Source organism: Bubalus kerabau, chromosome 5 (assembly GCF_029407905.1).
Source record: "Bubalus kerabau isolate K-KA32 ecotype Philippines breed swamp buffalo chromosome 5, PCC_UOA_SB_1v2, whole genome shotgun sequence".
Lineage (NCBI taxonomy): Eukaryota > Metazoa > Chordata > Mammalia > Artiodactyla > Bovidae > Bubalus > Bubalus kerabau.
This window is the reverse complement of record NC_073628.1, coordinates 116481747-116503336: the sequence shown is the minus strand read 5'-3', so window position 1 is coordinate 116503336 and position 21590 is coordinate 116481747. Positions and strand designations below refer to the sequence as shown.

General features: G+C 37.6%; 1 protein-coding gene and 1 long non-coding RNA gene across 5 annotated transcripts in view; one reads left to right on the top strand and one right to left on the bottom strand.

Annotated features, from left to right (window-relative positions):
* The window catches only part of ACBD6 (acyl-CoA binding domain containing 6), a 202588-nt gene that overhangs the window by 120558 nt on the left and 60440 nt on the right, over positions 1–21590 (top strand). The gene's annotated exons all lie outside the window — the stretch shown is intronic.
* LOC129653300 (uncharacterized) overlaps positions 10406–21590 on the bottom strand; it is a 67029-nt gene continuing 55844 nt past the window's right edge. Inside the window, exons 2-4 of one of the 3 annotated variants that reach the window (XR_008715047.1) lie at positions 17961–18098; positions 17391–17569; positions 10406–10580 (exon numbers count right to left, since the gene is read on the bottom strand). This is a non-coding gene — a long non-coding RNA (uncharacterized LOC129653300). The remainder of the gene's footprint in view (positions 10581–17390; positions 17570–17960; positions 18099–21590) is intronic. The other 2 variants (XR_008715046.1, XR_008715045.1) reach the window with 2 other exon arrangements.

Sequence of the window (21590 nt, the reverse complement as noted above, 5' to 3'; positions counted from 1 at the left end):
TTTTCCCTTTTTGAGCTTTCTTTTCCCGCTTCCTGCCTCCCACTGCTTCCGAATTTTGGCATAAGATTCAGGCTGCGATCTTTTGTGTGAGGCAGGCCCCCTTCTTCAAGCAGGACTTTGTCTCAAATATTGCAAGACAGCAGATTCGTGTGTGCTTTTTTTAGAAACTCTGGCTTCCCACACATCCCCTGAATTCAGAAAATAGACCACGTGGGAGAACAGCATTTTGTGTTTGGGACTTCTAAAATTTTTGAATTTTTGAGCCAGCCCCACACAGCCTCCGAAAGCTTTGCTGATTTTATTTTCTCGGGCGTCATTATTTCATTTGAGCCAGGCTCATCCTCAGCTCAGCCTATGCACAGAATCAGTAAATGCCCTCATCTAAGAAAGCAGCAGGAGAGAGCCTATCTTCCTCTAAATAGCTTTTTGATTTATTTTACTCAGTCTTTTTTGCTTCCATGACTCTCAAATAGCTCTAGAAATATAATTTTCTCAGTTTACCCAACTTCTTTTTCTCTTTTTGGCTTTTGGGTAGAGAAAGTTACTTTATTGTATCTTCTTCTATCCTCCCTGGAACTAGAAAACAGATTTTGGTTTTTGTACTTCTTTTTCACTTAATGTTATATAGTGACCACTTTTATGTGTCATTCAGTATTTTTCAAAATGTTTTTTATTGTTTTTTTTTAATAGTTCATCAAATAGTGGGCCTTATATCCCTGGCAACAGTAGAGTACATGATATATGCAAGAATATATGAAAAACTATAAGATAAGTGTGATGCATCTTTACAGAGCATTCATCTTCAAAAATTGGGGGAATATAGACAATTTAACTTAGACATAGTTCCAAACATCACTTGATACAGAAACAAACACAGGTATATAATTGTGGAATAGGATATAAAATGCACAGAAATTACTTAGATAAAATAGGACCTTAAGGAAATTTCATGTTTTCACTTCTCTTTCTTCTTTTTTTTTTAATATTTAAGTATGCAAATATCATGAAGTATTTCTATTTTCTAATTTTAGGAGACATGTTCTGATCTTCCCTTCTTTTGTCTGCTTTAAAAAAAAACTGTCCTGAGGAAATAGAGGAGGTTTGCCTTCTTTTTACTATCTTTTCTTTATTGTGTGCATAGACACTATTATTATTTGCAGAGTTGAACAAAATAAATAATAAGGGTGAGAGTTTTTTATTGTAGAAAAAAGTTACAAATAAGAAAAGGGTAAACTAAACTCTGTCAGTTCAGTTCAGTTGCTCAGTCGTGTCCAACTCTTAGCAACCCCACGGACTGTAGCCCACCAGGTTCCTCCATTCATGGGATTTTCCAGGCAAGAGTACTGAAATGGGGTGCCATTGCCTTCACCAGTAAGTTTGATTAGTTCCCATTTCTTTTTATTTTTATTTGTATTGCTTTGGGAGACTGACCTTAGTAGACATTGTTACAATTTATGTCAGAGAATGTTCTGTCTATGCTCTCTTCTTGGAGTTTTATGGTATCATGTCTTAAAAGTCTTTAAGCCATTTGAGTTTTTGTGCAGAGTGTGAAGATGTATTCTAACTTCATTGATTTACATGCAGCTGTCCCACTTTCCTAGCACCATTTGCTGAAGAGACTGTCTTCCAATCTTGTATTCTTGCCTCATTTGTCAAAGATTAATTGAGTATAGGTGTGTGGTTTATTTCTGGGCTATCCCTTCTATTCTGTTGATTCATATCATCTGTTTTTGTGCCAATACAACACTGTTTTGATTATTGTAGCTTTGTAGTAGTATCTGAAGTCTGGGAGGGCTATGCCTCCTGGTTTGTTCTTTTTTCTCGATTGCTTTGGCAGTTCTGAGTCTTTTATGGTTCCATATAAATTTCTGGATTATTTCTTGTAGTTTTGTGAAAAATGTCATGGATAATTTGATAGGCATCTCATTAAGTCTGTTGATTGCTTTGGGTAGTATTGCCATTGTAACAATATTAATCCTTCCAATCCAGGAACATGGACTATTTTTCCATTTCTTTGAACCCTCTTGAATTTCCTTTATTAATGTCTTATGGTTCTCAGCATAGGTCTTTCATTTCCACTACTTTCTTACCTGTTCTCTTATAGGTAACCAGTCTCTCTTGTTTCTGGCTTATCTTTCTCATATCTCTTTTGCACTAATAGGCAAGTACATGACCATTTTCATTTATCCTCTTTTAAAAGCAGAGACATTACTTTGCCAACAAAGGTCCGTCTAGTCAAGGCTATGGTTTTTCCAGTGGTCATGTATGGATGCGAGAGTTGGACTGTGAAGAAAGCTGAGTGCCGAAGACTTGATGCTTTTGAACTGTGGTGTTGGAGAAGACTCTTGAGAGTCCCTTGGACTGCAAGGAGATCCAACCAGTCCATTCTGAAGGAGATCAGTCCTGGGATTTCTTTGGAAGGAATGATGCTAAAGCTGAAACTCCAGTACTTTAGCCACCTGATGCGAAGAGCTGACTCTTTGGAAAAGACTCTGATGCTGGGAGGGATTGGGGGCAGGAGGAAAAGGGGTCAACAGAGGATGAGATGGCTGGATGGCATCACCGACTCAATGGACGTGAGTTTGAGTGAACTCCAGGAGATGGTGATGGACAGGGAGGCCTGGTGTGCTGCGATTCATGGGGTCGCAAAGAGTCGGATATGACTGAGCGATTGAACTGAACTGAACTGAATTTACATGCAAGATAACATTCTATAATCTTTTGCACTTCATTTCTTTAACAATAGGTCCTGAAAGTTACTCCATATCATTTCATAAAGATCTTTATCCTTTTTTCACAGCTGCATAGTACTCTGTGTGTGGATATGTCATAGTTTATTCAACCTCTCTTCTGTGTATGAGCATTTAGATAATATCCAGTATTTGGCACTTCTAATGCTATAACTAACAGCACTGTGCATATGTATTTTCATGTTGTTGGACACGTACCTTCAGGATAGATTCCTATAAGTGGAATTACTGGGTCAAAAGAGAAGTGCATAAAAGATTCTTTGCTCCTTGGAAGAAAAGCTATGACCAACCTAGACAGCACATTAAAAAGCAGGGACATTACTTTGCCGACAAAGGTCTGTCTAGTCAAAGCTATGATTTTTCCAGTAATCATGTATGGATGTGAAAGTTGGACTATAAAGAAAGCTGTTCAGTTCAGTCGCTCAGTCGTGTCCGACTCTTTGTGACCCCATGAACCGCAGCATGCCACGCCTCCCTGTCCATCAAAGAAAGCTGAGTGCCAAACAATTGATGCTTGTGAACTGTGGTGTTGGAGAAGAGTCTTGGGAGTCCCTTGGACTGCAAGGAGATCAAACCAGTCAATCCTGAATATTCACTGGAAGGACTGATACTGAAGCTGAAACTCCAATATTTTGGCCACCTGATGCAAAGAACTGACTTATTTGAAAAGACCCTAATGCGGGGAAGGATTGAAGGCAGGAGGAGAAGGGGACATCAGAGGATGAGATGATTGAATGGCATCACCGACTTGATGGACAAGTGTTTGAGTAAGCTCTGGGAGTTGGTGATAGACAGGGAGGCCTGGCGTGCTGCAGTCCATGGGGTTGCAGAGAGTCGGACACAACTGAGTGACTGAAGTGAACTGATCGTATTTTTAGGTATTGCCAAATTTCTCTCCAGAATGGTTGTACCAGATTGCATTCACACTAGCAATTTATGGGAGTGCCTTTTTCCTTACAGTCTTGTCATCTTGTATTCTTCATATTTTTACATTTTTGCCATCTTACAGAGAATTGGTATCTCAGTGTTGTCAGTTGTAGTTTGTGTGTGTGAGTTGTTATGTCTTTTCATATGCTAGAGGGCCATTTTTATGTCTTGTGTGTGCATTGTCTATTCTCATTTTTCTATCAGGTTTTTGACCTAGTATACCTCAATTTTTAAGAATTCTGTATATATTAGTGGTATTAGCCCTTTGTGACATATGCTGGCAGATATTTCCCCCCAGGTTTTTCAGTTGTCTTTTGGCTTTGTTTATGGTATCTTTTGTCATATGAAAAATATTTATTTTAATGTAGTTAGATTTACCAGCTTTTCTTTTTATTGCCTCTGGATTTTAAGTCATGGTTAAAATTTTCTTATACCAAGATTAAAGCTTAATTCATCCATTTTTTCTTTTAGTACTTATATGGTTTCATAGTCTACATTTAGATCCCTAAATGTATGGTATGGGTTCAGTTCAGTTCAGTCACTCAGTCATGTCCAACTCTTGTGACCCCATGAATCATTATGGTATGGGAGACGGACCTAATTTTGTCTCCTTCCAAATGGTTTCCTAGTTGTCCCAGCATCATTTATTTAGAAGTAAATTCCCCAGAGATCTGAGATGCCAGCTTTGTCATATACTAAATTGCCATATATATTTGGGTCTAATTCTGGATTTTCTACTGTATTAAACTGGTCTATTTGTCTAAAAGAATCAATACAACAATATTTAATAACAAGGCTTCATAGTAGGTATTAAAGTCTGGAATGGCTCTTTCTCCCTCATAGTTTTTCTTTTTAAATGTTTTCCTGGTCATTCTTACATGTTTGTTTGTTTTATATGAGCTTTAATTCAATTTGTGTTCAGTTCATGTCGCTCAGTTGTGTCCAACTCTTTGCAATCCCATGAATCCAAGCACGCCAGGCCTCCCTGTCCAGCACCAACTCCTGGAGTTCACTCAAACTCATGTCCATCGAGTCGGTGATGCCATCCGGCCATCTCATCCTTTCTCTTCCCCTTCTCCTCCTGCCCCCAATTGCTCCCAGCATCAGAGTCTTTTCCAGTGAGTCAACTCTTCGCATGAGGTGGCCAAAGTATTGGAGTTTCAGTTTTAGCATCAGTCCTTCCAATGAACACCCAGGACTGATCTCCTTTAGACTGGACTGGTTGGATCTCCTTGCAGTCCAAGAGACTCTCAAGAGTCTTCTCCAACACCACAGTTCAAAAGCATCAATTCTTCGGCGCTCAGCCTTCTTCACAGTCCAACTCTCACATCCATACATGACCACAGGAAAAACCATAGCCTTGACTAGACGGACCTTTGTTGGCAAAGTAATGTCTCTGCTTTTAAACATGCTATCTAGGTTGGTCATAACTTTCCTTCCAAGGAGTAAGCGTCTTTTAATTTCATGGCTGCAGTTACCATCTGCAGTGATTTTGGAGCCCCAAAAAATAAAGTCTGACACTGTTTCCACATCTACTTCCCATGAAGTGATGGGACCAGATGCCATGATCTTCGTTTTCTGAATGTTGAGCTTTAAGCCAACTTTTTCACTCTCCTCTTTCACTTTCTTCAAGAGGATTTTTAGTTCCTCTTCACTTTCTGTCATAAGGGTGGTGTCATCTGCATATCTGAGGTTATTGATATTTCTCCTGGCAATCTTGATTCCAGCTTGTGCTTCTTCCAGTCCAGCATTTCTCATGATGTACTCTGCATAGAAGTTAAATAAGCAGGGTGACAATATACAGCCTTGATGTACTCCTTTTCCTATTTGGAACCAGTCTGTTGTTCCATGTCCAGTTCTAACTGTTGCTTCCTGACCTGCATATAGGTTTCTCAAGAGGCAGGTCAGGTGATCTGGTATTCCCATCTCTTGAAGAATTGTCCAGTTTATTGTGATCCACACAGTCAAAGGCTTTGGCATAGTCACTAAAGCAGAAATAGATGTTTTTCTGGAACTCTCTTGCTTTTTCCATGATCCAGCGGATGTTGGCAATTTGATCTCTGGTTCCTCTGCCTTTTCTAAAACCAGCTTGAACATCAGGAAGCTCACGGTTCACGTATTGCTGAAGCCTGGCTTGGAGAATTTTGAGCATTACTTTACTAGAGTGTGAGATGAGTGCAATTGTGCGGTAGTTTGAGCATTCTTTGGCATTGCCTTTCTTTGGGATTGGAATGAAAACTGACCTTTTCCAGTCCTGTGGCCACTGCTGAGTTTTCCAAATTTGCTGGTATATTGAGTGCAGCACTTTCACAGCATCATCTTTTAGGATTTGAAATAGCTCAACTGGAATTCCATCACCTCCACTAGCTTTATTTGTAGTGATGCTTTCTAAGGCCCACTTGACTTCACATTCCAGGATGTCTGGTTTTAGGTGAGTGATCCATAAAATAGCTTATTGGTATTTTATTGGGATTGCATTGAATTTATAAATTAGGGAGAATTGACATAATCATGTTGATTCATCCTATCCAAATACAGGGGATGTCTTTCCATTTGATCAAGTCTTACTTTTGCATCTTTCAGGAGTATTTAATTTTTTTCCTCTTAGAAGTTTTGCCCATTTCTAGTTAAATCTATTCTTAAATATTTATCTTATTTGCTATAAACTGTTTACTATTAGTAAGTTTTCTAAATAATGTTTGAGACTTTTAGCTCTCTAATTTGTTTACTTTAACGCAGTTTCCATATCATTTATATGGCATTAAGTCATCTACATTTCAGCATTTCAACTGTAAGTGAAGGCATGAGAATGCTCAATTTTCCTGTTTTCCCTCACATGAGGTGGCCCTAATTAACAGGTCATTTGAAAAGTCTGGGCTAATGTGTTAAATTGCCTGTATGATTTGCTAGAGAATTGCTTTTTAATTCCACTTAAGAATATGCTGCAACTTAATGAAAGTCAGGTGTGAAAACAGAGGCTGTTTGTCAGAACACATTTGTTCTTTGATCTTCTTTTCCTGCTGAATAGATCATTATGAAAATAGCCTTAGTCTTCAAATTTTTCTTTAATCCTTGATTATTGCACACATTGTAGACAGTCTAGTTCTCATACCAGTTTGACTTTCTTCTTAGATTGCTAATATATTTTGGGTGCTGAGGAAGAAATGTTTACTAGAAGTTGAGCTTAGAACTTTTCTGTGGGAAAGTATAACATTCTTCTCTAAAATGAATGACATTTTATATAATCTACAGAAACCAAATGAACATGTATGTGATAGGGGGAAGAAGGGAGATGGAGAATAAACCCAGTAGCTATACCTTTCAAATACATAATTGACTTATTTTTCCTTACAAGAACCATTTCATGTGTGCCTATTTCTTTCCTGCAATATTATTTGATAAGAACATTTCCATTCTTAAAGGCTTGATAAATCACTGATTTATAATGTTATGGCATAACCTTCTATGGGCTTCCCAGCTGGCTCAGCGGTAAAGAATCAGTGTCAAGCAGAAGACGTGGGTTTTTATCCCTGGGTTGGGAAGATCCCCCGGAAAAGGAAATAGCAAGCCACTCCAGTAACCTTGTCAGGGAAATCCCATGGACAGAGGAGCCTGGCGGGCTGCAGTCCATGGTGGTCACAAGGAGTCGGAAATGACTTAGGGACTAAACACACACACATAACGTTTTATACTCAGAATGTATCTTCCAAATATGCATGGAATTCTTGGCATTTTGAGGACAGAGTTTGTGCTTTAATTTTGCATTGCTTTTAATATTGAAGTCACTATCAAACTTAGCATTCTAATTAAATCTTTTTTTATGTACTCCAGTCAATGAAAACTCAAAATTTCAATAATCAATAAGTAAAAGCATTTTTACTTGTCAAAACATCAATGGATAATATATATCCTTTTTAGGATTCTCTTTATACTTTCTAAAAATCTTATAATTTCAGTATCAAACACTAAATACAACATTCCAGAACACAAACATTTTTATATAATATTTTTTACATTTTTAAATAATCTTTTATATTTAGGGGGTAAGTCATTAGCAAATCCTGATCCCACTGATTATTGTTGAAATCAACATGGTTTAGAATTCTCAGTGGCCAATATATAATCTGTCCCAATGGGTTATGGATTAAAAATAATTTGTACATTCTTATTTTTTGCAAGAGTGGCTATTGCCTTCTCAGTGGCATTCTGATTTGTCTGCTTTTAATGCACTAATTAGCAATAGAGAAACTCGAGCTAAAAACGAGTATTTTTCATAGATGATGGTATGTTTTTTCTTTCGTTTTCTGAGATTATTCACTGTTTTAAGTTACACTTTTGCAGACAGTTGCTTTGATGAGTCACTGTCTAATGAAACTCTAGAATAACAGTTAAGTGCTAAAATGAAAGTACTTTCCTCCATGCAAAGAACATGTTTAGAAAGCTGAAATAAAAGGGGGAATTCTGAAGGATGAAAAGAAATGAAAAGTAAATGAGGGAATCAAAGTCAGAGAAATTGATATTGGCAGATTCTGAATGATGTTCCTAGATGAGCAATCTTTCAAAATACTTCTTGTACATTGCTGCTATTCCTTTATTTATTATTAAAATAACATGATCCATGAGGAGCTTGGGGTGACTCTCGGCCTAGCTAATTCTAATTAATCCAGTCAGGGAGAGCAGTAGGGTAAGTGGAGCAGTCTATCGGATTGAAATTCATAACTTAATTGAGGTCAAAGTCCCGGTCTGGGAGAACAAAAGTCTTTTGCTAGGACCAGGCAGATCAATAGCAATAAATATCTGGCTTGGATACAAGTAGCTTATAGTGACAGATTATCTGACACTGGCCAGAGTTCTTCTTCTGTTAAGGGCAAAGTCTTGAGCATGTCAGAGTTCTTTCTGGTCAGTCCATACCCATGACACTTAGAAGTAAATAATACTCGCAAGAACTCTTGCATGTCTTATGGAAGCACTGTATACAATAAAAGTGACTTCTATTTGTGGCCATCCAAAGTACACTCTCTAATGATACTTTTTATTAATGAGAGAGGGGTTTCTATCACATTGCCAGTAAGATCCAAACGATTTGCAAAGTTGGTTAATTGTGAGAGCTAACTTTCCCATTAATAATTCAAAAAGAGTATATATTAATAGATTTCTTTGGGGGAAGAACATAATACAAGCCTATGTTGTCTTAATTTGTACATAACTGTGAAGAGGCCATGCTACATTAAGGAGGTAGCGTTAGCTCTTAAATGTGATCATGGTATTGTGGTTGTGTAGGCATTTTCCTTGTTATTAGGTGCACAGTAAATATTCAGGGATAAAATGTCATGCTGTTTATAATTTAACTGCTTCAACAGAAAAGAAAAATATGGTAAAATGTTAAGGATTATTAAGTTGTAAGTCTGTACTTTTCTATATATGCAAATATCTTCTTAATAAAAAGCAATAAAGAAGAACCATGTGCAATAAAACCATTAGGCTAGTGTGTTACCAGCAAAGGCTTCCCTCCGTCGCATTCTACTCATACCTTCAGTTTCTTCTTAGTTGTCAAAAGCTGGGCAGTTTTATGCATTATATTATTGTTTAGTCATAATGATAATTACTTAATTAGCACAGAACTTTGTCATTTCACTCATCATTTAATAACGTCATTGCCACTCAGGCTCAGCTGCTCTCTTAACTGTGAAAAAGGGACTCCTAAGATCTGCAAGTGCTGGCCTTGTGAGGTAGGGAGAACTTCATAGTATATATTCCATTTCCACTGACACTTTTCTAGTCCAAGTTGTCATTCCTTCATGTGTATGTTATTGTGGCAACTTATTAACAGGACTTTATCCTACATAATTATGACAGATTAGTCTTCTTGAAACGTCATTATCTAAATGTTACTCCAGTATCTTATTCTATGATTAAAAAAAAAAAAAGCTTCTAGTGGTCTCTCATCTGTGAATCAATTCTCAACTTCTATGGATACTTTCAAAGTCCCACCTCTTTGACCAAATTGTTTTATCTAGCGCTCCTTATTTTATGAAGCTGATGAGCTCACTTTTATATCTCAGAGGTTTCCAAACCTGGGTCATCACAATCAACTATAGATCTGTTAAAAAATTAGCTTCAGCTCTAGAAATTTGGTTACTCTATAAGTCAGTCAGAAATAAGGGGCATTGGGAAGATAATTTCAAAATTATAAATTATCTACACCTAATTCTATAGTGCCAGATTTGTAATTCTAAACCCTTTTATTCACCTGCCAGTTCTTCCCTGTTTTCTAATCTTAAGCAGGAGTTAAGATAAAAACAATCAGATTAAACCAATTCATTCCTGTGATGAGTTATTAACAACTGGTTAGAATTCCCAGATATAGTTGCATTTTTAAAGGAGGGATGCACATTTATATATCATCTTATTGGCTGAGCAGTTGCTGTTTTTCAAATAGTTGTGCATCAGATATGTCTGCATATTTGGTCTCTTTTTTCATTTAATAATCCCTGGTCAGGAAACTAGATGCCACATGCCCCAACTAAAAATCCCACGTGCTGCAACCAAGACCCGGCACAGCCACATAATTTTTTTTTTTTTTTAAAGCAAGCATGGTGGAAAAATTCCTAACTTAAGAAGGTGAAATTAAAAAGGAACCTCAGTTCTCAAGAAAACTACACATATAAGTAGAATTCTCCAGCAGTTTCATCAAACTAGTGTTACTGTATTAATCAGGTTTACCATACTGTCCACCTTGTGTTGTTTCTTCAGCTGGTTGTGAGTTCTCTGAGGTCAGGGATCAGTGTTCTGTTTCTTGACTATTCCTAGTGGTCTCTTGCATAATGTTTGACATATAGTATACATTCCGTAAATATAAAATATTGAAAAATGATTGTCTCTTTGTAGATGCACTCTCCAAGCCTGAAACACATATACATATTTGTGAGTGTGCACAGACACACACACACACACAAAATCCTTTTTTCTATCTTTTTTCATCAAAGCATCACCTTTTGGGGAAGACCCTGACCTAGCCCCACCTTCTTTTCCTCCCACCACAACATCCCTTTAGACCCTCCTCTTTTGCACTTGTATAATAAGCTTTTTTTTTTTACATCTGTCATAGAATATACCATTTTTATTATAATCATCTCCACTCATAAGACTCTAGGCTCTCTGAGAGTAGAGTAGGAACTTTGATATTTTCAGTTCCCAGCTCCTAACAGTACCTGACATGTCACACAGTGTTTTTGATAAGCCAAGAATAAAAATTTAGGATAGAAATAACAATGCCTCAAAGAAACAATGTCTTCTAGAAATTTATGGAAAGAATGAAAGGAAAAAAAATTAGGGAAAATTGATTTTAACAAGGTTATATGCATACTTCATGATTTTCTCAACAAATCTGGCAAATGTGCTTTGTTCTGTGAGAACTGTCTGTGTGTGGCAGGCTTAAACAAATATGCTGTAACGCATGTCAGATAGACATTCTTGAGCAGTAAAAAAGAGTTTGTTCTATAGATAAGTAAGATTTATTCTTAAGTGCAGGTTATGCATCATGAAACCACAGTGCCCATGTTGAAGTCACTTATTGCTCTTGACAATCTTGGCAGTGGACCGGTTCATCGAGCTGTTATCTTTTTCAGACTGTTCACTTTTTACAAATGCAATTTCTTATTTCAACTAACCTTTTAATACCAAGTGGGTTGAAAGAAATATAGACAGTCTCTTAAAACTATGGTAGAAGGTATGTATGACTGAAGTAGTAAGAAAAAAGAGTTGAGATGTAAGATACTCATGTCTCTCTCTTGTTTTCCTCTTGCACAATGTAAGATTTACACCTACTTTGTACTTTTAAACCCCGTCTTCCACCAGCCATGCAACTGACTTCTGTAGAGATCAGTCCAAATGGTCCAGTTTACTTCCAGGATTCAACTCAAGGGCGGATCTTGCTAGGCCTAAAGAGTGGCCAAGGGGCGGGGGAACGGATTGAGCTTGGACATGGGAGCTGTGTCTGTGCTTACGTCTGTGAGGCCCTTTGTGATATAGGATGGAACCAGGGTGAGATAAGAAAAGGGGTTCTGGAAATCTCTGCTTGTACTCTTGCCCTGGGCACAAAATGTTAGGGAGAGGCCTACCTACCAGTTTGGTGGTTTTCAGAATGCTCTGTGAATCTCCCTAGAGTTACCTTAACTAGAAATTTCCTTCCCCACATCAACTTTTACCTATTTTACCTTAATATTTTAAGATTAGGCTTCTGAAAAAAGGTTTTGTTATTAAAAAAGAGTTCCCCTATAACAGATTATGAAGGCAGAGACTAAGTCTAGTCAGTCCTCGCTATGTACCAAGTCTGTAGTATTATTTAAGTCCCTGGAGCTTTGGAGGCATTTTGTGAATATTTTTTAACTAATAAAACAAGTGTATGGGTTAACAGAGACAAAAGTCGATAGAGAAGAAGTCTGAAAATTGTGAACAAGGATAATTAAACCTGTATTTAAAGACCAATTTTTTTTTATTATTCTACAAAATAATTTTATACATTTTAGGTCATTTTATCCTTACAGGAGTCCTGTGTGGCATTCTCATTTCACTAAACTGAAAGCTCAGAGAGGTTATATGAATAGCTTAAGGGCACAAAGCTAGTAAGTAGGACAGCCGGAGTTCACACTTAGGTATTTTGACTGCAGATTCATTCATGTTATTCCCCTGCATTAAGCTGCTGTCATACTCTTATCACAGTAACTCAGTGCTTTAGAATTCATAGGCATCTGGTGCATTTTATGAGGATTATAAGTTCTGTGTGTCCTTGAAATTTTCTTATTTATAATGAAATTCTTTTATGCAGACATCATCTCTTTCAACAGGTTTTCTCTTTCAGTGTGATTTTTTTTTTTTCAGTGTGATTTTTAATTTCTGTTTTCTATGCTCACCGGTCACTATTTTCTTTAATAAGCTATTTTTTCCTGTCATTTTCACATCGAATAGTCACTTCTTTTGCTGAGTTTGTATCTGATAATGAACAACTGGCTCACAGTACAGTGTGAATCAAGTTCAAATTACTTTGAGAGAACACTCGGTGTCATCTACATCTAACTGAATTATAGAACACTGTCAAAGTGTTATGACCTGGTAGAGTAAATTGCTCCTTCTTAATGGTCCCCTGGCTACAATCTGTCTTGCTGTTGCTATAAACCAGAAATTGTTGACACCTTATGCTATCATAAGCTTGAAAACAAAAGAACTGTTTTTTTTAAATCCCCAGGTCATCTACTTAATGATAAAGGTTTCTGAACACCTCAGCTACTACCTACAGCTGAGTCTTAACCTTTTGTCCACATGTTGATTGTGCCCTCAGATATGGATTAATTCTGTAACTTTTTAAAAAGTCAGGCAACTTCATTGAACTTAAGAGATGGATCTGTCATTTGCCTTAAAAGACCTAGTTCAAATGTAGAAATAGTGACTTATTGATGATTTCTGAGATTTACTGATGATTTCTGAAATTTATTATTATTTTTTTTTACTTTACAATATTGTATTGGTTTTGCCATACATCAACATGCATCCGTCATGGGTGTACACGTGTTCCCCATCCTGAACCCCCCTCCCACCTCCCTCCCCATACCATCCCTCTGGGTCATCCCAGTGCACCAGCCCCAAGCTTCCTGTATCCTGCATCGAACCTGGACTGGCGATTCATTTCTTATATGATATTATAGATATATACATTTTATAAAAATATATTTATTTTTCTTAAAAAATGTTCTACATTTTATTCTATCATTTTTTTAGTTTCATTTTATATTACATTTAAATCCCTGATCCATTTGGAGTTTATCTTGACCTATATTTAGGACAGATTCAAATTTGTCAGTGTCATTTAAATCTCAAATGCCATTTCAAATCTGTTTCCCACAATTTTAAATGCCACCTTCTATCATAACTTAAGTTTTATGCATTAGTACCCATTTGTGGACTTATATTAATCATTGGTCTATATGTATATAACACACTTTTTAAATTAGTGTGTCTTTATGGAAAATCCCATGGACAGAGGAACCTGGTAGGCTGCAGTCCATGGGGTCGCTAAGAGTCGGACACAACCGAGCGACTTCACTTTCACGTTTCACTTTCATTCATTGGAGAAGGAAATGGGAACCCGCTCCAGTGTTCTTGCCTGGAGAATCCCAGGGACGGAGCCTGATGGGCTGCCGTCTATGGGGTCACAGAGACTCGGACACGACTGAAGTGACTTAGCAGCAGCATAGTATATTTTTATCATATTGTTGCCCAGGTCTCTCCTTATTGCTATCCTGTTTTTCTTTATGAACCTCACTTTTTTACTCTTTCCTTTTTTTAATTTTTTATTTTATATTGGGGTATAGCTGATTAACAGTATGTTAGTTTCAGGTGTACAGCAAAATGATTGTTATACATATACATTTATGTATTCTTTTTCACACTGTTTTCCCATTTAGGTTATTACCGAATATTGTGCAGGGTTCCCTATGCTGTATAGTAGGTCCTTGTTAGGGTCTTTTTGGTGTATATTGCCTATCTCCCCCTTCACTTCACTAGTTGTTCTTCTGGGGCTTTATCTTGTTCCTTCATCTGGGACATATTCTTCTGCTGTCTCCTTTTTGTCAAACTTTCTATGACTGTGGTTTGTGTTCCATGGGCTGCAGGGCTGTAGTTCTTGGTTCTGCTGTCTGTCTCCAGGTGGATGATACTGTCTGAGCGACTTGTGCAGGCCTCCTGGAAGGGAAAGGGTCTTACCCCTCTGGTGGGCAGTGCTTTGTAAGGGAGTGTGTTCAGCAGGCAGCTGTGGGCTCAGGAAGACATTAAGCAGCCTATCTGCTGACGGCAGGGCTGTTTTCCTGCCCTGTTGGTTGTTTGGCCTAAGGCATCCCAGCACTGGAGCCTAAAGCTATTGGGTAGGGTCAGGAGTTGATAAGAAAATGGCAGCCCCCAAGAGGGCTTACACCAATGTAAGTCCCCAAAATCCCACTGCCAGTGTCTTTGTCCCTGCAGGGAGCCACTGCCGTCCTCTGTCTCCACGGGAGATCCATAAATACCAGCAGGTAGGTCTGGCCTAGGCTTTTAGGGGGTTACTGCTTTTTCCTCTTGTGTGTACCCTCCAAGAGTGCAATTTCTCTTTTCCCAGTCCTGTGGAATTCCTGCAGTCAAACCCCACTTGGCTTCAAATCCAAATTCTTTGAGCTCTTCTTCCCATTGCCAGACCCCCAGGCTGGGGAACCTGATGCGGACTCAGAACTTCCCTCCAGTGGGAGAACTACTGTGGTATAATTATTTTCCAGTTTGTGCATCACCCACAAACTGGATTTGGGATTTGATTTTATCTTGATTGCACCCCTCCTACCATCTCATTGTGGCTTCTTCTCTGGCTCTGGATGTAGAATATCTTTTCTGGTAGGTTCCAGCATTTTTTGGTCAATTGTTCAGCAATTAGTTGTGATTTTGATGTTTTCATAAGAGATGAGCTCACATCTACTCCGCTGTCTTGTCTCTGTCTGTATAAAATACATCTCACTGTACTTAATGTTGCTGAGTGTAAAATATTCTTCTAAATGTCATGAGGATGAATTAAGGGTGAAGGTGTTACACAAATTAACAAAATTCTTCCAAGTCAACAGAATAAGGTCTGGAAATGGTCGTCTTGCTATTTTAATGATCAAACTGATACACTCATGTTGTTCGGTCGCTAAGTTGTGTCTGACTCTTTGCGACCCCATGGACTGCAACACGCCAGCCTTCCCTATCCTTCACCATCTCCGAGAGTTTGTTCAAACTCATATCCATTGTATCAGTGATACCATCCAACCATCTCATCCTCTGTCATCCCCTTCTCCTCCTGCCTTCAGTCTTTCCCAGCATCAGGGTCTTTTCCAATGAGTTAGCTCTTCGCATCAGGTGGCCAAAGTATTGGAGCTTCAGCCTCAGTCTTTCCAATGAATATTCAGGGTTGATTTCCTATAAGATTAACTGGTTTGATCTCACAGAGTGGTTAATAATGCCTAAAAGATGGGACTAAGAATTCAGGGGGGAAAGTGACTCTTTAAATGAATGGTGATTTTTCTATAAATTAAGTGCTATATAATATTTATAGGCTAATTCATATGCTCAGGTTTAGAGATTGATTATACACAAATATTATCTGCAGGAAATTTGAGTTATTGTGGACAGTTGGTGAACAATGAGACAGCAATGTAGAGTTGATCTTACAACAGCCAACATTTGTAGTAACACAACTGTAGTAACCAGAGCAAAATATCATTATATCCAGAGGACTATAGTTAATATAAAATGTAAAATTTAGACATTCATTTTTCACAAAGGATGTTGATAAATTTAAAGAATGTAGAGAAGAGTTTACAAAATCAACAGTTTGGAAATGGAGTTTTTGTGGAAAATCTCATAGTCACAAACTGGCATGGGTCATGTGCAGCCCAAATATCTATTTTCATTGGGCACCTACAGTGTTACAACAGTTTATAACTGTTGCCAATTAATTTCACATAAAAGTGTAGCTATTAGGATTCTCTTGAAAAATCTGAAAATATGATGCGTGCATGCTCAGTCATGTCTGACTTTTTGCGACCCTTTGGACTGTAGCCCTCCAGGCTTCTTTGTCCATGGAATTTTGGTAATGCTGGGCAAGTTCCCATAGGTCAGCAATCACTGGAGCTAAGTAGCTGCTGCCCTCTGTTGACAGGCCCCGAGCTCTCTGACTCCCATCATCCTATTGCTTGTATGAATGTGCTATGCTCAGTCGTGTCCGACACTGCAACTTCATGGACTATAGCCTGCCAGGTTCCTCTGTCCATGGGATTTCCCAGGCAAAATTGCTGGAGTAGGTTGCCATTTCCTTCATCCAGGGGATCTTCCTGACCCAGGGATCAAACCCATGTCTCCTGTGTCTCCTGCATTGGCAGGCAGGTTATCACTGTGCCACCTGGGAAGCCCCACTATTGCGTCCCTGACCCAATTAACCTCACTCTATTTACTGCCTGAGGACATTTGAGGGAGTCTATAACTGTGTGTTTAGAAGAACTAGATTTGAGTCAAGTTACCTAGATTCCAGTTTCTGTTCTGCCACTGATTTTGTTACCTTGAATAAACCATAATTGTAAAATCATAAAGGTAGAAAGGGAATTTTAGGATCATCTGGTTCAACTTCCCACCTACTGCAGTAATTTTCTCTGTTCAATTTCCAGAAAGTAGTTAAGCCAGCTAGCCTTGGTTTGAACATTTCTGTTCACTTCACAAAGTAGTCTCTTCCATTTTGGAAAGTTTTCATTATTAGAAATTTCTCCTGCAGCTTGAGTCTGAGCCTGCCTACATATTGTACTAAAACTGTACATTATATAAGATACTTTTTCATTACACAGAACAGTAGAACTGTAGTAACAGATGTGATGTGAAAGACAAGGTAGTATCTACCTTCATATTTCCTTTTGTTTAAAACTATAGTTTGTATACAAAATTTACTAGGTCATCACATGGGTGAATGATTTTATAGCAAAGCATAATACAGAGGTAAATATTATAATCGTAATGACTATAACCAGACCAGTTATAGAATTTAATTGTAGACTTAGTAAACAGTCTTTATGGTATCATTTTAAATATTTGCCATATCTTTAAGAAAAAAAGGAAAGAAGACTTAAAGATATCTTATTGATATAATGGCATTTGTCAGTGTGTTCATACCTTTTAATTTTCCAGGACTTGCAGACTTAATCCCATGAGCTCACTTCTAATATTAGTAAAGGGTATGAGCTCTCTCTGTGGTTCAAGCTGCCACTTGAGGGTTTCTCCTTCCTGTGGAGCTTTCTAATGGAATTCAAGGTTCTCTCTAAGGGTGAGCATTACGAAGTCTTCCCAGGCTGCTTGAGAGGAGGCAATGCACCACAGGTTCAAGGACACAGGCTAAGTTTAATGTGCGCAAACATGCTTCCACTCCTGCTTCCTCTGATTGGCAAGGTTAACTCGGAGAGGCTGCAGCTTTTCAAAGTGATTTGATTAAGCCCACCACTTTATTCCTTTCAGTTCCCCCCCTCTCCTGCAAGCACCAAACCACCACCTCCTTTGTCTTTGCAATCTTTACCGGTTACCCTTTCTGTCTCATTTGTTGTGATTTTGTGTCACATTTTGACATTTTGTGAAACAGAATAATGATTTCAAAAGTAAAGTAACTTGCATCATTGAAAGTTTTGCCATAAAAGATTTTCACACTTATGTTTTATAAAACTCCAAATCCTTTACCTTCATTTGACTTACTTTATGATGTAATGAAAGTGAAAGTCACTCAATCTTGTCCGACTCTTTGCAACCCCAGGGACTACACAGTCCATGGAATTCTCCAGGCCAGAATACTGGAGTGGGTAGCCTTTCCCTTCTCCAGGGGATCTTCCCAACCTAGGTGTAAGGAAAGATAGAATTATCGCTTATTTTAGCAGTTTGCTTAGATTTACCACAGCCCTTTATCAAGAACGGATTTGTATGCACAGAGAGTTTCTTTCACAGCAGTTTTTTTTTTTTTTTTTTAATAATCAGAAAAATTTAAAACGATGTGCAAAATTAGGTAAAATAGTATAACAAACTTCTGTATACTCATCCAGTTTCAGCAATTGCCAATTCATGACCAATCTTTTAATGTATACTGCTACCCTACAACAGGGGTCTTTAATTTTTATAGGAAGAATATGAGGAAAGCTATAAACACCAGAGAGAAAGGGTATGGATATAGAATTTTCGCTAACAATTTTAATAGGTTCATACATTTGCTGAAGCCCTTCCTTAGATGTTCTGGGACTCTAAGAATCCAGAATTAAGAATGCCTATATTCTAGCAAAGGAAACAAAACTAAATTTTCTCAACTTTGCTATTCACATGAATGTCAGGGTTTGGGATTAGCAAAGGTCTTCCTATGAAAGCAACAGTAAAGTTAAGCCAATGACAGGATCTTTTAATTATTAAATATTCATTATATAATCTTAATACATTCCTTTACTGCCATTTTCAGTCCTTCAGTTGCTTGTTTAGTCTGTCTTTTGATAGTTGACAGTTCTTTTATGAATGTTGAAAGACTTGGGAGATTTTCAGTGACTCAACTTTCAAGGCATAACACAGAATTTCATTTAAAGCTTCTGAGTTACTGCTAACACCTAAAAAAAAAAGCTGTATATAAAGGATAGAATAATACATTAAGTTGTTAGGAACTTAGGTAATAAAGCTGGAATTTCCATTAAAGAGGATACTAGCTTTTAAGTACAAATTTTAATGAATAATTAAAGCATATTTATCAAAAGTATAGAAATAGCTGATTAGACATGACAAAAGGGTAAGTTTTCTTTTTCCCAGTCGACTATACGTTCTTCTTTTGTCAGCTGGTACTTCATTAAGCCTCCCTCTTTAGTAGTTGTAGTCATGGGTATAGCTGGTCACGGGGCAGACTTGAAACATGAACATTTAGTAAAGCCTGCCGGACTCCCCTACAGAACTACTTTGTTGTTGGATCCCATGCCATCTGACCCTGATGTGAGCTAAAATTATTGTTTAAAAGCAGGTAATAAAGAGGAATACTTGACATAATTATTAATTGTTCTATTTTGAAATATTAGATATCTTTTCTCTTTGGCATGATTCCTCTTCTTCATCTGGGGAGCTAGGGAACAGAGTAAGCTGTATGATTCTTATTTGAATATGGTTAACAATATTTCTAATAAAGTGAGATTCAGAAAGGAACCCCTCTTCCTTATAGATTAAGTGATACCTCCTCCTCCCCGTCATAACTCCTCCATTCTGGCATTCCTTCTATATTATGATTGGAAGCACTTTTAATAGTTTGTTGAAGATGGAAAAAAATCAACCAAGAAAATCTCAATGTATAATGATATCTAATCAGCAAATACACCAAAATAAACATAAGGTCATAGAAGGTATATTTTATATATCATAAATTTCTATAAATGTGTAATGCATGTTACATAAGTCAACTTGTCTTTATGAATAGATGTTCCTGTAGTATTTTGAAGTTGTATTCTAGGGGGTTTTACCCTGTTACAGGTTGGGAATACAGTCTTTGCTTTGCAATACCTCTTTCTGTTGAAAAAAGGTTACATACCTAATCTCTGTGTTCTCCTTGAGCTTTGTTCAAAGCCAGATTCTTCGAGAAATTTTTCAAGAAGCTCAATACAAAAATGTCACATATAGAAAGATATAGAAAGATTAACCATCACTTTAAATACATTTTAAAATATTGTCATTTTATGTGTTCTAAAAATTTGTCTCAGATTATACAGATTCCATCATGGTTATTTTTTGTTGCTGTTATTTGGACCGAAGTTGAGTTTTCTGCTGTTTGAGGTAGTGCCCTAACCTCTCTCAATAGAGAGAAGCCTAAAGCATGTCTAAGCACCTGTTTAAAAAGAATAAAGTTGCCTGTAACAAAAACTATCCCCACCTACAATTTATTAAACCTTGACATACTGCATTACTTAAGAGTTCTCAGAGAAAATTAAAACCCTTTTGACTGGGTTTTGCCATGCATGGAAATTTTTAGAGACATTTAAAAGGTTTCTCTTGTGTTCCTCTAATGGGATAAATAAAAAAGGCTTGTTTTAGCCCAGCAAATGGGGGGACAATCCAATTTCCTTGATTCCATCAAGACACTTTTAAAGCATTAGCCTGTGCAGTAAAAAAAATTCAACTGACCCCCTTTGCCTGATGGCTTTGAAAAGTATCCTGATGTGTAGGTATTTACCCAACACAGCACACTTGGTTATTGCTCTTCCAACACATCCGTTGATGGAAAAATCTTATGTGAAGCTCCAATAAATGTCAGTTTATGTTACAGAACTATAAAAACAGTGTACCAGATTATAATGGTCTCTCTGATGGGCAGCTTTTCCCTAGAAGATGAAAAGAAATCCTGCCAAGTATGTTTAAATTTAAAAATTAAGGAAAAGATAAGTTGTTTAATAATTTAGTAAACTTTGTAACATGTAATTTGTTCACTGCTGTCCAAAAGATGGTGCTCATTTACAGAGAATAAAGGTGGCCCTAGTGGTAAAGAATCCGCCTGCCAATGCAGGCGCTATAAGAGACGGGGGTTTGATCCCTGGGTTGGGAAGATCCCCTGGAGAAGGAACCCACTCCAGTGTTCTTGCCTGGAGAACGCCATGGATGGTGGAGCCTGGCAGACTACAGTCCATAGGACTGCAGGGTCGGACAAGGCCGAAGTGACTGAGCACGGCACAGCGTACTAGCCTAGGGGAGTTGTCCTCAATGTTAGCTAGCATTTGAATCACCTGCACTTGTTAAAACAAATTTCTGGGCCCAACTACCAGAGTTTCTGGTTCAATAGGTCTAGGGTGGAGCCTAATTTGCACTTTTAACAAGTTCCTAGGTTGAACTGATACCACTGTCCCAGGGCCCACACTGGAAGGACCACTGACCTAGGGGACCTGTGAAAAGATACCTCTGAATCAGTGGTTCAAAATTTGAATCTAATCATTTAGCCTGAAAGTCATTAACATCTGAGAGCACTCTGATGTGTGAAAAATGTATTGATGAACATCAATAGTCTTGAGTGGACAGGCACATATTTGACATTTGGCCTTCACTTTGGCAGTCTTTAAAACCCATTCCGAAGGGAGAGAAAACATAAGATGAAGCTTTCGTTATAAGACAGTGCAGGACATTAAAGAAGTGTGGGAGTTCTATGTTGTTGAATAAAAGTAGAAACTGAACGTAAGTTTTCTATGTTCCATTGCATAATAGAATGAAGCTTTGTTGATAGTATCCTGATATTTAACTTTCTTTTTAACGAGAACTTCTGCCCGTTTTATGTAAAAACTCATAGCACCTTCTATTTTTTTAAGTAAATTACATTTGATATTCTGATTC